The sequence below is a fragment of the Macrobrachium nipponense genome, chromosome 1 (genome assembly GCF_015104395.2).
Source record: "Macrobrachium nipponense isolate FS-2020 chromosome 1, ASM1510439v2, whole genome shotgun sequence".
NCBI classification, from domain to species: domain Eukaryota; kingdom Metazoa; phylum Arthropoda; class Malacostraca; order Decapoda; family Palaemonidae; genus Macrobrachium; species Macrobrachium nipponense.
In genome coordinates this window covers 38,208,247-38,221,233 of record NC_087200.1, presented here as the reverse complement: position 1 = coordinate 38,221,233, position 12,987 = coordinate 38,208,247, and the positions used below count along the sequence as shown (strand labels likewise).

Here is a 12,987-nt window from a genome sequence, read left to right as displayed (position 1 = left end):
CCTTTGTTGAAGGCTAGACCCGTTGGGCGCACGCCCTCTCCAGAAGTGCAATCTCCTTTGCCTCTTAGGGAGGAAGGAGAGCTTAGTAGTCCGGCGGACTCAGTTGAGGAGGAACAGCCTTCGGTTTCGTCTGTGTCTGATTACAAAGTGCTGGTTCGACTGTTACGCTCTTCTTTTGGAGAGAAGTTCCAGCCTGCAGCTCCCAAGTCTCCACCCTCTCAGTTTTCGTCATCTAAGTCTTGCAGGGTTCCGGAGTTTGTGGAAATGAAAACTTCTTTGTCCACTAAGAGGGCGTTTAAGAAGTTGCAAGATTGGATGGAACGTCGGAAGGATCAGGGCAAGTCGACTTTCGCCCTTCCTCCTTCAAGACTCAGTGGGAAAGGCGGCATCTGGTATGAGACCAAAGGAGAAGTAGGAGTTAAGATCCCGTCGTCTTCCCAAGGGGACTTTGCTAGTCTGGTCGATGCTCAGAAGAGGTCCCTTTTATCGACTGCGAAGATTTCGTGGACGCCAACGGAGATTGATCATCACATGAAAGGTCTGTTAAGGACTCTTGAGGTCTTTAACTTTCTAGACTGGTGCTTGGGAGTCCTGGATCTTCAATCTAGGAGTCCTGACTCGTTAAGTCTGGGGGAGCTGTCCAATGTGTTATCCTGCATGGACAAGGCCGTCAGGGATGGTTCGGAAGAGTTAGTGTCTCATTTCGGCACTGCTTTTCTCAAGAAGAGAGCGCTTTTCTGCAACTTTACGGCTAGGTCTGTTTCTACAACGCAGAAAGCGGAGCTTCTCTTTGCGCCTCTTTCGAGCCATCTCTTCCCCCAGGCTATGGTAAAGGACCTGGCAGTGAGCCTACAGGAGAAGGCTATCCAGGACCTCTTGGCCCAGTCTTCAAGACGTCCCGCAGTCCCTACCACGTCGTCTTTTGGACGACCACCTAGGAAGGTTAAACCCTTTCGTGGCGCTCCTCCCTCGAGGGAGAGGGCTTTCAAGAGGAAGAGGTTCCTTCAAGCCTAAATCCTCTAAGTGAGAATCAAGTCCTTCAGATGCCGGTCGGAGCCAGGCTAAAGTTCTTTGCGGGGGCGTGGAGAGAGAGAGAGATACAGATGCGTGGTCCCTCAAGATAGTGGAACAGGGGTACAAGATCCCCTTTTTGGACCCTCCTCCTCTATCCACAACTCCCAGAGATCTTTCCCCGTCATATCAAGGGGAGAAACGTCAGATTCTTTTCGATCTTTTAGATCAAATGATCAAGAAAAGAGCGGTGGAACAGGTCTTAGACCTGGGGTCACCAGTAATTACAACAGACTTTTCCTGGTACCAAAGCGTCCGTCGGGTTGGCGTCCAGTCTTGGACGTAAGCAGGCTGAATCTTTTCATAGGAAAGAAAAAATTCAAGATGGAAACGCCTCAGTCGGTTCTAGGAGCCTTGAGACCGGGCGACTGGATGGTGTCCTTGGACCTACAGGACGCATACTTTCACGTTCATATCCACCCTCTTTCAAGAAAGTTTCTGAGGTTTGTGCTAAAGGACAAAGTTTGGCAATTCCGAGCCCTTTGTTTCGGATTAAGCACGGCTCTGATGGTATTTACCATGCTCATGAAGAACGTAGCGAGATGGTTACATTCTGCAGGGATAAGAGTGTCCCTGTATCTCGACGATTGGCTTATCAGAGCATCGTCAGAAGAGAGGTGTCTGAAGGACCTTCACTTCACGTTAGCCTTGGCGAGGTCCCTGGGACTTCTGGTCAACCTCGAAAAGTCGCATCTGACCCCAACACAGTCCATCGTGTATCTGGGGATTCAGATGGATTCAGTGGCTTTTCGAGCGTTTCCGTCCCAGGAACGACAGCTGCAAGGCTTAGAGAGAGTTTCGGCCTTCCTGGGGAAGGAAGCTTGCTCGGCGAGGGAGTGGATGAGTCTGCTGGGACCATTTCCTTGCTGGAAAAGTTTGTTTCCCTGGGAAGACTACACCTCAGGCCTCTCCAGTTTTTTCTTGGCAGAAGAATGGAGAGTCAAAGAGGATCTGGATGCGACCTTTATGATCACCAAATCGGTGAAGAACCATCTAAGATGGTGGTTAGATCCTCGGAAGTTTCGAGAGGGATTGTCCCTAAAGCTTCTGAGCCCCGACCTAGTGTTGTTTTCCGACGCCTCGGTGTCGGGATGGGGAGCAACACTAGGAGGGGAAGAAGTGTCAGGCGCCTGGAGGGGGGAACAGGTGTCCTGGCACATCAATGTGAAGGAACTAGCGGCGGTTTTCCTGGCGCTACAGTTCTTCCAGCAAAAGGTTGCAGAAAAAGTTGTCCAAGTCAACTTCGACAACACCACGGCCCTTGCGTACCTAAAGAATCAGGGAGGTACACACTCCCGTCCTCTATTTTACTTAGCGAGGGAGATTCTGCTGTGGGCAGATGCGAGGCGAATCAGGATCCTGACGAGATTTATCGCAGGAGTCCAGAACGTCAGAGCAGACCTTCTCAGCCGACAGGATCAGATCCTGCCGACCTATTTGCGACGTCGAGGACGAAGAGGTTGCCTCTTTATTGCTCCCCTGTGTAGGATCCGGGAGCAGTCGCTATAGACGCTCTGCTCTGGGACTGGACGAAGAACCTGGACCTGTATGCCTTCCCGCCATTCAAGATCATGGGGGAAGTAGTAAGGAAGTTCGCGGCATCGGAGGGGACGAGGTTGACCTGATCGCCCCGATGTGGCCCGCAAAGGAATGGTTCTCGGAGGTAATGTCCTTCCTCATAGACTTTCCGAGGACGTTGCCCTGGAGGAAAGATCTACTCAGACAGCCCCACTTCACAAGATATCACCGAAACCTCTCCGCTCTGGGTCTGACTGCGTTCAGACTATCGAAAAGTTGGCCAGAGCGAGAGGTTTTTCTAAAGCAGCTGCGAAAGTGATCGCCAACGCAAGGAGGACTTCCTCGAGAGCTGTTTACCAGTCGAAGTGGGCTTCCTTCAGGGCATGGTGTAGAAAGGAGGGGATTTCCTCTTCCACTACCTCTGTGAGCCAGATAGCCGATTTCCTGCTATTTTTAAGGAATGTGCAGAAGCTTGGCAGTCCCGACCATCAAGGGATATAAGAGTATGCTGTCAGCAGTCTTCCGACACAGAGGCCTAGACCTTACTGACAACAGAGATCTTCACGATCTCTTGAGATCGTTTGAGACTACCAAGATACCTCAGGCGAGGCCTCCTTCTTGGAACTTAGATTTAGTCCTTAGACTGTTGATGTCGAGTCCTTTTGAGCCTCTCCATGCAGCGTCTCTTAGGAACTTGACGAAGAAGGCTCTTTTCCTAACTGCTCTGGCGACGGCGGAGAGAGTTAGCGAAATTCAAGCCATTTGTAAGCGGGTGGGCTTCAAAGGTGACAATGCTGTCTGCTCTTTGAGTCCCACTTTCTTAGCAAAAAATGAAAACCCGTCTAACCCTTGGCCAAGGAGCTTTGAAATTAAGGGTATGACAAGCCTTGTGGCCAAGCAACCTGAGAGAGCCCTGTGCCCTGTCAGGGCTCTAAAGCTTTATGTTCACAACGACAAAGGAGGTACGAGGTCCCTCAGATAATCTGTGGTGTTCGGTTAAACGACCCGATATACCATTATCCAAGAATGCTTTTGGCCGTTCTTTATGAGGGACGTGATTAAAGAGGCTCATTTGTCTTACCAGAAGACCGATTTGAGCCTCTTGCGAGTGAAAGCTCACGAGGTCAGAGCTGTCGCAACCTCGCTTGCCTTCCAAAGGAACATGTCGATCAAGGACATCCTTGACGCCACCTTTTGGAGGAGGAACTCAGTATTCGCCTCACACTACTTGAGAGATGTGAGAACGATATACGAGGACTGTTGTTCTCTTGGGCCATACGTTTCTGCAGACACAGTCTTGGGGGTCTGAAGGTAGCTCTCTCCCTATCCCTTAGTTAGGTTTAGGTTAGTTTTTAGTTGTTGTGTTTTTTTGTTGGTGGTGAGTCTTTGGTGAAGACCTCCCATCTCTTAGCTTAGTGTTCAGGGGGTCTTGGATAGTTGGTCAGGTGGTGGTCAGTTGCTTCGTTGCCCTCATATGTATGGCTCGATGTTCTTGTCACGTTGAGGTCACGTCCCCGTTGACAGAGCATCCAGAGCGCACCAGCACTACAGGTCTCCACCTGGCTGGCAACTCTGATTAAGCACAAGCAGGCTTAAGTGACAGTAATCACAGAGTCTACTTTGGTAACAGGTGAGGAACCAAGGTGTACATCATCTACTTAATTTAAGTTTCCTACAAATCCTATTCTGTCTCTTCCCACCATCCGAAGGTGGGATTCAGCTATATATACAGGCGGTCCCCGGCTTACGACGTTCCGAGGTTACGACGCTTTTTCTTAAATATTCAATGGAAAATCCGTCCTGGGTTACGACGCTTGTTCCGAGGTTACGACGCTGACGCTTCCGACGCTCCGAGTTAACGACGCTTTTAAAAAACGCATGCTATGATAAAAATCCTTTATAGTTTAGCACAGTATATAATAAAAATATGTTTTTGGTTACATTACAACAAAAATTTTGAGGTTATGATGATTTTCGACACTTTTTTTTTGTATTTTTTTAATTTTCTTTTTTTAGTGACGCCGCATATGCGGAACTAGTTTGCGGGCGAATGAATACACTAGCTTGGGATGCGCAGTTTAAAACAGTCCAAAAGCGCAAATAATGAAAAAATCATTGCTTGTTTCCAGTACATAATTAAAAAAACTAAGTTTCTGGTTAGATTACAACGCAAATTCCAAGGTTACGACGTTTTGTTATGCTTTTTAACGATACCTCATATGCAGAACTAGTTTTTGAGCGGAGGTGCATAAATTAATTAACGCTATTAAACTGTATGGTAAATTGACCGAACAATGACCTCGGACGGTCGAGGACGCTAAGCGTAACAATACGAAAGGACGCCACTTCAATCGCGTCTCTGCCTGAAGTTCAGTCGGTTGTGTGCTAAGACGTTGCTGAAATTCCTTGCCATTTTCGCAAATTTACAATGGCTCCTAAACGCCAAAGTACTTCCTCCGATGATAGTTCATCCAAGAAGAGGAAGGTCATCACGATGGAGGTAAAATATGACGTGGTGAAGCGTTCGGAGAAGGGAGAAACTAACAGTAAGTACTCTATGCAAAGAGTACTTACTGACATACTAATTATTTTTTGTACATTCCAGAACCCCCTGAATGATGTAGGCTATGGGGCCACATAAGACTTTGTGCATCCAGGGTTACATAGCACGACAACTATAAACTAAAAGTAAGGAATTAATTCACATACATTAACTTTTTTACTCTTGATATACCTCAAAGTAAGGAATTATAAACTAAAAGTAAGGAATTAATTAACATACATTAACTCTTTTACTCTTGATATCTATAATTTACATATTGCATTCAGGACTTTGTGTAGTATTTTGTACTAATTGTGTTATACTTTTACCTTCCAGAGCTACCAGACTGGGATTTTAGTGTACTCCAGGATCTACAAAAGGATTAGTGTACTACATACTATAGTATACAGTGTAATAGTGTTTAGTGTATAATCTAACCTAAGGATTAAGTGTAGTACATTGTGCTTTATAGTGTCACAAGAGTTTAATAAAGAATTATACCTTCAAGAACCATCCTTTGGCATTGAAATAACCACACTACACATCATGCAATACTTGCATGTCACACAGGTAAGGTCTCTCTAACTTTTTCTTAGTTTAAGGCATATTTCCAAGTGTCGTTCCGGCTTACGACGATTTTCGGCTTACGACGCGCCTCAAGAACGGAACCCCCGTCGTAACCCGGGGACTGCCTGTATATCTGTCAGGTAAGTTGCATGAACAAAATGTTATTGTTATAATACAATTAAGTTTGTTCATACTTACCTGGCAGATATATATAATTAAGTGCCCACCCACCTCCCCTCAGGAGACAGTGGCACTGAGAAAATATGAATAGAAAATGGGAATGGTTCCTGATATCCGCCTCCCAGCGGCGGGAATGGGTACTACCACCTGGCCGCCCACTTCGTGTGCCGCGAGTTTTGAAATTCTGTCGGACTTCGGAGAATACAGCTATATATATATCTGCCAGGTAAGTATGAACAAACTTAATTGTATTATAACAATAACATTTTACTTTCAAAAATGTCATATTTGCAATGTTTTACTTATGAGAATTGGAGACAGTTTTTGAGAGCTGCAGTACAGTACCCTGGATCTGCTGTCTGTGGCTAGCATAGTATTAGGGCTGAAGCATAGGAGTTATTCTCCCATTCTACATTTCTTCATATAAGCTGTGGTTGTCTCTTTATGGTACTGCACCCAGGGCAAGGGGACTTTTTTTTTAAGGTTTTCTAGTCATCAGGTAACTCCTTTGCTACTTAATTTCTACTGATACTTTGCTAGCCATCGGGATAACCCTTCACTACAAAGCTCCTGTTGAAGTAGGGAGCTTCACAGCTATACCGCAACACCACTACAGTTTAAGATGAATGCCAACCAGAGGCATTATCTACCTGCAGTAGCTCTCTTACCATGTAGGGTTACAACAGGCATTTTAAAATTCTTTACGAATTTTTTGGGAGTAGAATGCTCATGCATCCAAGCTCTTGTCAATATAGGATTTAGCTATGTAATTACTTGGTAAGTTATGTGAAAATGTTATTTTCTTAATAGGATTAAGTTTTGTATGTACTTACCAAGCAATTACTATAGAATTGGAGCCCTCCCTCCCTCCCCTGTCATGGACATAGGGCACAAGTGAATCGAGTTCTTCAGCTGTGTTGTACCTATTCTCCTCTGGAAGTGGGTGGGGTTTGTCAATTACACTGAAACAATAGAAGCGTTAATGTGAATTTCAAAATTTAAACTCCCACGCTAGTTAGAAACATCAGCTGTGTAGGTAATTACTTGGTAAGTATACATGACACTTAATTTTATTATGAAAATATACCACATTTTAAAATTACTGTAGTTTGTATTTTTCTTAAGTATACAAACCAGAATTTGATCTTATTCTTCCTTCTACCACCCTATGTAGCCCCATAATGCTGAAGAAAAAAGTGCTTGCTTTCAGCAGGTGGGTGGAGGGTCCCCTTTCTCCCTTTCCCCCCACTCACCTGCCTTCTTCAATTTAACCACTTTGTTTCCCAGTTTCAGTGACCAATTCCATCTTGCACTGAAGAATACTACATTGAAGGGTCTGGTTTGTATACATAGGAAAAGTACAAAGTACTTAGAAAGTCTGTGATATTGGTGCTGTTTTGATTTTTTTTAAAGTCAATATGGTACTTAAGATATTTGGTGGCTGTAATCTTGTTTACACTGGACAGGAAGCCATGACATTATATTTTCTTCTGTAGTGTTCAAGACTTATAAGTGTTCAAAGATCTGATATACAACTTTATTTCTTTAGAAGTTATGAATTCCTGTTCTGAAAAATTTTTGCTGACCATTTAGTAATGCATAAATGAAACTTTTTGTACATGAACTTTCCTGTCAGATATATACTTAGCTATAGTCTCCGATGTTCCCGACAGAATTTCAAATCTCGCAGCACACGTGACAGGTAGGTCAGGTGGTCTACCCTTCCCGCCGCTGGGAGGCTGGTGTATGAACCAATCCCGTTTTCTAATTAGATTTTCTCTGTCGCTGGGACCGGCAACAACTGTTGTGGGTTCCTCCTGATGGTTGATTTCGCTCTCGCTTGCCTGGGATCTTTTTTGGACAGATTTTTGGTGACTTACTGGATCGTTTTGGCTTGGCATACGCTTTTTTGTGGACTGTTTTGATTTTGCTCTGGATTTTTCTTTGAATATGTCTGATTTGGATTCTGTTGTTAAGACACCTGCTATGTTTAGGGTATGTTCAGTGGATGAATGTAAGGTGAGGTTGCCGAAGGCTTTGGTCGACCCTCACACTGTATGTATGAGGTGTAGGGGGAATGATTGTACATTTAATAACCCATGTAAGGAATGTGAGGGTTTGAATGAGCATGAGTGGAAGGCTCTTTCTTCCTACTTAAGGAAGTTGGAGAGAGACAGGGTACGTAATGCTTCTTCTCGAAGCTCGAGTAGGTCTCGCATTAGCGAGTTAGAGTCTGAACCTAACCCTCTCGTAGAAGTAGAACCTTCTTGCCCTATTTCAGCCCCTGCTCCCTGCACCGAACCCGAGGATACGTCTTCGGAGATGGCTGCGATGAAAGCCACGATTCGCAGCATGGAGCTCAAGATCAGCTCCTTGGAAAAAGGTAAGAGTGGTAGTGAAAGTGATCTGTGCAGTGCCCCCAGTGTTGTGGAGGGGGCGTCTGACTGGCTCCGTAGTGCTTCCAGGCCTAGACCTCTTCCAAACTCCCAGACCCAGTGGAGGAGGAAAGTCGACAGCCACAGGAAGACTAGGGAGAGCCCCCACCGGTCAGGCGTCCCTTCGGCAGATCCTGATGTGCGTTCCCAGGCTGCCTCGGACCGCATCAAGGACATCCTGCGCCAGTGCTTCTCCTCGTCTGCTTCGCCATCACCGAAGCGCAGATGGAGCTCCCCGGAAGCTTCGCGCCCTTTGAAGAGAGCTTGTAAGGCGCCCTGCAGCCCTCTGGCTTCCAGCCCGGAAGTCTTTCCAGAGGAGCCTTCTCTGGATGTGAAGAGGCCCAGGAGATCTCTTGACTGCTCTTCTCCTCGCGCGCCTCGCTCTACTTCTCCGGAAGAGGAGCCTGTGAAGTCCCCTTCTAGTATTCTCGCCGGGCTCCAAGCACAGATTTCGGCCCTCGCTGACTCCCTGGCCGGCAGTTCTCGTCGGAGGAAGGACGTTTCTCTTCCTATCAAGAAATCCAGGCGACCTTCTCCCGTCTTACGCTCTCCTTTATGTAGGCGCTCCTCTCCGGATGTTGCGGCTTCTCCCGAGCGAAGGGTTTCTCGCAAGAAGCTCCCCTCTCCTGGCTGGCTCCCCTCCTCATCCAGGCGCCAGGCGGCTGGCAGGTGCTCTTCGGCTGACAATCGCTCTTCGCTGGACAGGCTCCGTTCGCCTTGCAGACGCTCTTCTCCTGTCAGGCGCTCTTCCCCGAGTGTGCGCCATTCTCTGAACAGGCGCTCTTTACAGGACAGGCGCCAGTCTACTACTCCTACCAGGCGCTCTTCTCCTCGCAGGCGCCTATCTCCTGGTAGGCGGTCTTCGCCTGGCAGCCGCTCTCCTCTGGATAGGTGCCTCTCTCCTGTTAGGCGCTCTTCACCTGGGAGCCGCTCTCCTCTTGACTGGCGCCTTGAGCCTCGCAAGCGCCTCTCGCCTAGTAGGCGCTCTGCTCCTAGTAGCCACTCTCCTCGCGACAGGCGCCAAGATCCTCGCAGGCGCTACTCCCCCAGTAGGCGCTCTTCTCCTGGAAGCCGTTCACCTCTTGATAAGAACCAAGAGCCTCGTAGGCGCCCTCGTCATGAGAGACATTCTTCGGCCGATAGGCGCTCTCCCTCGTTCAAGTTGTCTTCAACTTCGAAGCGCGAGTCTTCACACAGACTTTCCTTGCCCTGTAGGCGCTCTTCTGTTTCTGCTTGTCTCTCTCCTGATGCCTTTGCTTCCCCTGACAGGCGACAAGCTTCTCGTAGGCGCCCTTCTCCTGACAGGACCGCCTCCTCTTCTAAGGACCCTCCTCGTTCACCGGTGGAAGAAGACTAGGAAGGCTCTGACGAGGATTCCAATAAGACTCCCGCGGTTTCTGCTTACAAGAAACTAACCGCTTTACTTCTCCAGGAGTTCGGAGATTCCCTCAGCCCTGCCGCTCCTCCGTCTCCTCATTCACTGTTCTCAACCTCCAAGATGACGAAAGGATCTTCTTGCGTCAGGATGAAGCCTACGCTTTCTATGAAGAAGGCACTAAGGGGATTTGGATCGTGGCTTCTTTCCAAGGAAGAAGCGGGGAAGATGGTGTTTTCCTTCCCCCCATCCAAGCCGACAGGACGTACCGGATTTTGGTATGAAACGGGAGAGCCCTTGGGCCTGGGTCTCCCGTCTTCTGCCGATTCAGACTTCTCTACTTTAGTGGACGCCACCAGACGTTCGGCCCTGAATCCTGCCAAGACGTCGTGGGCCATGAAATGAGCTCGACCATCTTCTGAAGGGGATGTTTCGAGTTCTCGAGGTTTTCAGTCAACGAGAAAGCCTCAACCGGCCTTCTCTGTGAAGAGCAAGAAAGAGAAGCCCGCAGCGCAGGAGCCCTTTAGAGGGGGTTCATTCTCCAGAGCTTCTTCATCTTTTCGAGGGCGAAGACCCGGCAGGAGAGGTAAGACCTTCTCGAAGTCTATCAAGACTACAAAATAACAAGCAAGTCCTTCAGACGACAGTAGGCGCCAGACTCTTAAGTTTTGCAGATGTCTGGGCCAAGAGCGGACACCTGGACCCTCTCTATTGTAAAAAAGGGATATCTCATTCCTTTCGCTTCAAGACCTCCCTTAACGACAACTCCAAGGGAGTTAACGGCCAAGTACAAGGACCCCATCATGAACCAAGCCCTTGTTCTAGCAGTAGACCAGATGCTGGAAAAGGAGGCGATAGAACTAGTATCGGATCTTCAATTAGCAGGCTTCTACAACCGCCTCTTCCTAGTTCCGAAATCCTCAGGGGGATGGAGACCGGTTCTGGATGTAAGCGCCCTAAACTTCTTTGTGGAGAAAAAGAAGTTCTCGATGGAAACCACGTCATCGGTGTTGGCTCCTCTTCGTGCAGGGGACTGGATGGTATCCCTGGATCTGCAGGACGCTTACTTCCATGTGCCGATCCATCCCTCGTCGAGGAAGTATCTAAGGTTCATGATGCGAGGAAAGGTTTACCAGTTCAGGGCCTTGTGCTTTGGCCTATCGACAGCCCCTCGGGTTTTCACGGGGATCATGAGGAATGTCACGCAGTGGCTTCACTTGGAAGGAGTGAGAATATCCCTTTACCTGGACGATTGGCTTATAAGAGCCAGTTCGAAGGAACGCTGTCTGGAGGACCTGCAAAAGACACTGGATTTGACTAGTTTGCTGGGACTATTGGTCAACTTTCAGAAATCCCAGCTCATCCCCAATCAAGAATGTGTTTATCTGGGTATTCGGATGGATTCACAGGGTTTTCGGGCTTTTCTGTCCCCGGAAAGGATAGCCCGAGGCTCCTAGAAGATTGCGACCTTCCTAGGGAAAGATGTATGCACAGCGAGGGAGTGGATGAGTCTGTTGGGGACGCTCTCCTCGCTGGAGCAATTCGTTTCCTTAGGAAGGTTACACCTGAGACCTCTACAGTTCTTTCTAGCTCAGAACTGGAATTGTCGTTCTCAGGATTTGACATTCTCCTTCGTCGTGACTCAGGAGATAAAGTAGAAGCTTTTGTGGTGGGCAGATCCCAACAGATTTGTCCAAGTGTTGTTCTCCTACTCGTCGGAGACAGGTTGGGGGGGCAACTCTGGGGACGAAGGAAGTGTCAGGCACCTGGGAGGGGGAACAGGTGTCCTGGCACATCAACAGAAAGAAACTGATGGCTGTTTGGCTGGCGCTGAAAGCCTTCGAGTCCCACGTCTGAGGCTCCGTTGTTCAGGTCAACTCGGACAACACCACAGCTCTGGCATATACATCAGGAAACAGGGGGGGACACACTCCTTCTCCCTGTACGAGACAGCAAGAGATCTTTTGCTTTGGGCCGAGGTAAGGAGTGTCAGGCTCCTCACCAGATTCGTATAGGGGGAAAGGAATGTAAAGGCAGACCTCCTCAGCAGAAAAGATCAGGTCCTTCCGACGGAGTGGACTCTTCATCAAGATGTCTGCCAGAGCCTGTGGAGGCTGTGGGGCAGGCCACATCTAGACCTCTTTGCCACCTCAAAGAACACAAGACTAGACCTGTATTGCTCTCCGATATCAGATCCAAGGGCAATAGCAGTCGATGCCCTTCTGCTAGATTGGAAGGGTCTGGACATGTACGCCTTTCCTCCCTTCAAGATCCTGGGAGAGACATTAAAGAAGTTCGCCGCGTCAGATTCGGCAAGAATGACTCTGATCGCTCCATTCTGGCCTGCCCAAGACTGGTTCACAGAGGTACTGGAATGGTTGGTGGACCTTCCAAGATCCCTTCCACCAAGGAAGGATTTACTCAGACAACCCCACTTCGACAGGTATCACAAAAACCTCCCCGCTCTCAGTCTGACTGGCTTCAGACTGTCCAAAGTCTCGTCAGAGTGAAGGGATTTTCATCTAAGGCTGCAAAAGCTATTGCAAGAGCAAGGAGATCTTCCACCTTTCGAGTATACCAGTCGAAGTGGGATGTCTTTCGTCGATGGTGTAGGAGTAAGAAAGTTTCCTCTTCCAGTACCTCTGTGACCCAAATTGCTGACTTCATCCTTTTCCTCAGGGAAGAATGTGGACTGGCAGTTTCGACCTTAAAAGGATACCGCAGTATGCTAGCTGCAGTGTTCAGGCGCAGAGGCCTGAACATTTCAGAGAACAAAGACCTTCATGACCTGATAAGGTCTTTCGAAACAACGAAGAAAGGGTCTCTGAGGACACCCAGTTGGAATCTAGACGTGGTTCTTCAATTTTTGAGTTCCTGTAGGTTCGAACCCCCTCAGTCAGCTTCCTTTAGGGACCTTACCAAGAAGTCCCTTTTCCTCATGGCTTTGGCATCCGCCAAGAGGATGAGTGAACTGCAAGCCATAGAAAGGAAGGTGGGCTTCAAAGATCAGTCCGTAGTGTGTTCTTTCCTTCCTTCATTCTTAGCCAAGAATCAGAATCCTTTGAATCCATGGCCCAGAAGTTTTGAGGTTCAAGGTTTATCTGCTCTCGTAGGGGAAGAGACAGAGAGGGCTCTTTGCCCTGTAAGAAGTCTTAAATATTACATCAGAAGGAAGGAACAACTTAAGGGCAATACGGACGTCCTCTGGTGTTCTGTGAGGGACCCCAGTAGGCCCTTGTCTAAGAATGCTCTGGCATTCTTCCTGAGAAGCTTAGTCAAGGAAGCTCACGTAGCATGTG

The 12,987-nt window shown here is 48.1% G+C and overlaps 1 protein-coding gene across 1 annotated transcript in view; it reads left to right on the top strand.

The window, feature by feature from the left end:
* Positions 1-12,987, top strand: part of LOC135219246 (F-box/LRR-repeat protein 12-like) — a 99,872-nt gene that overhangs the window by 32,508 nt on the left and 54,377 nt on the right. The gene's annotated exons all lie outside the window — the stretch shown is intronic.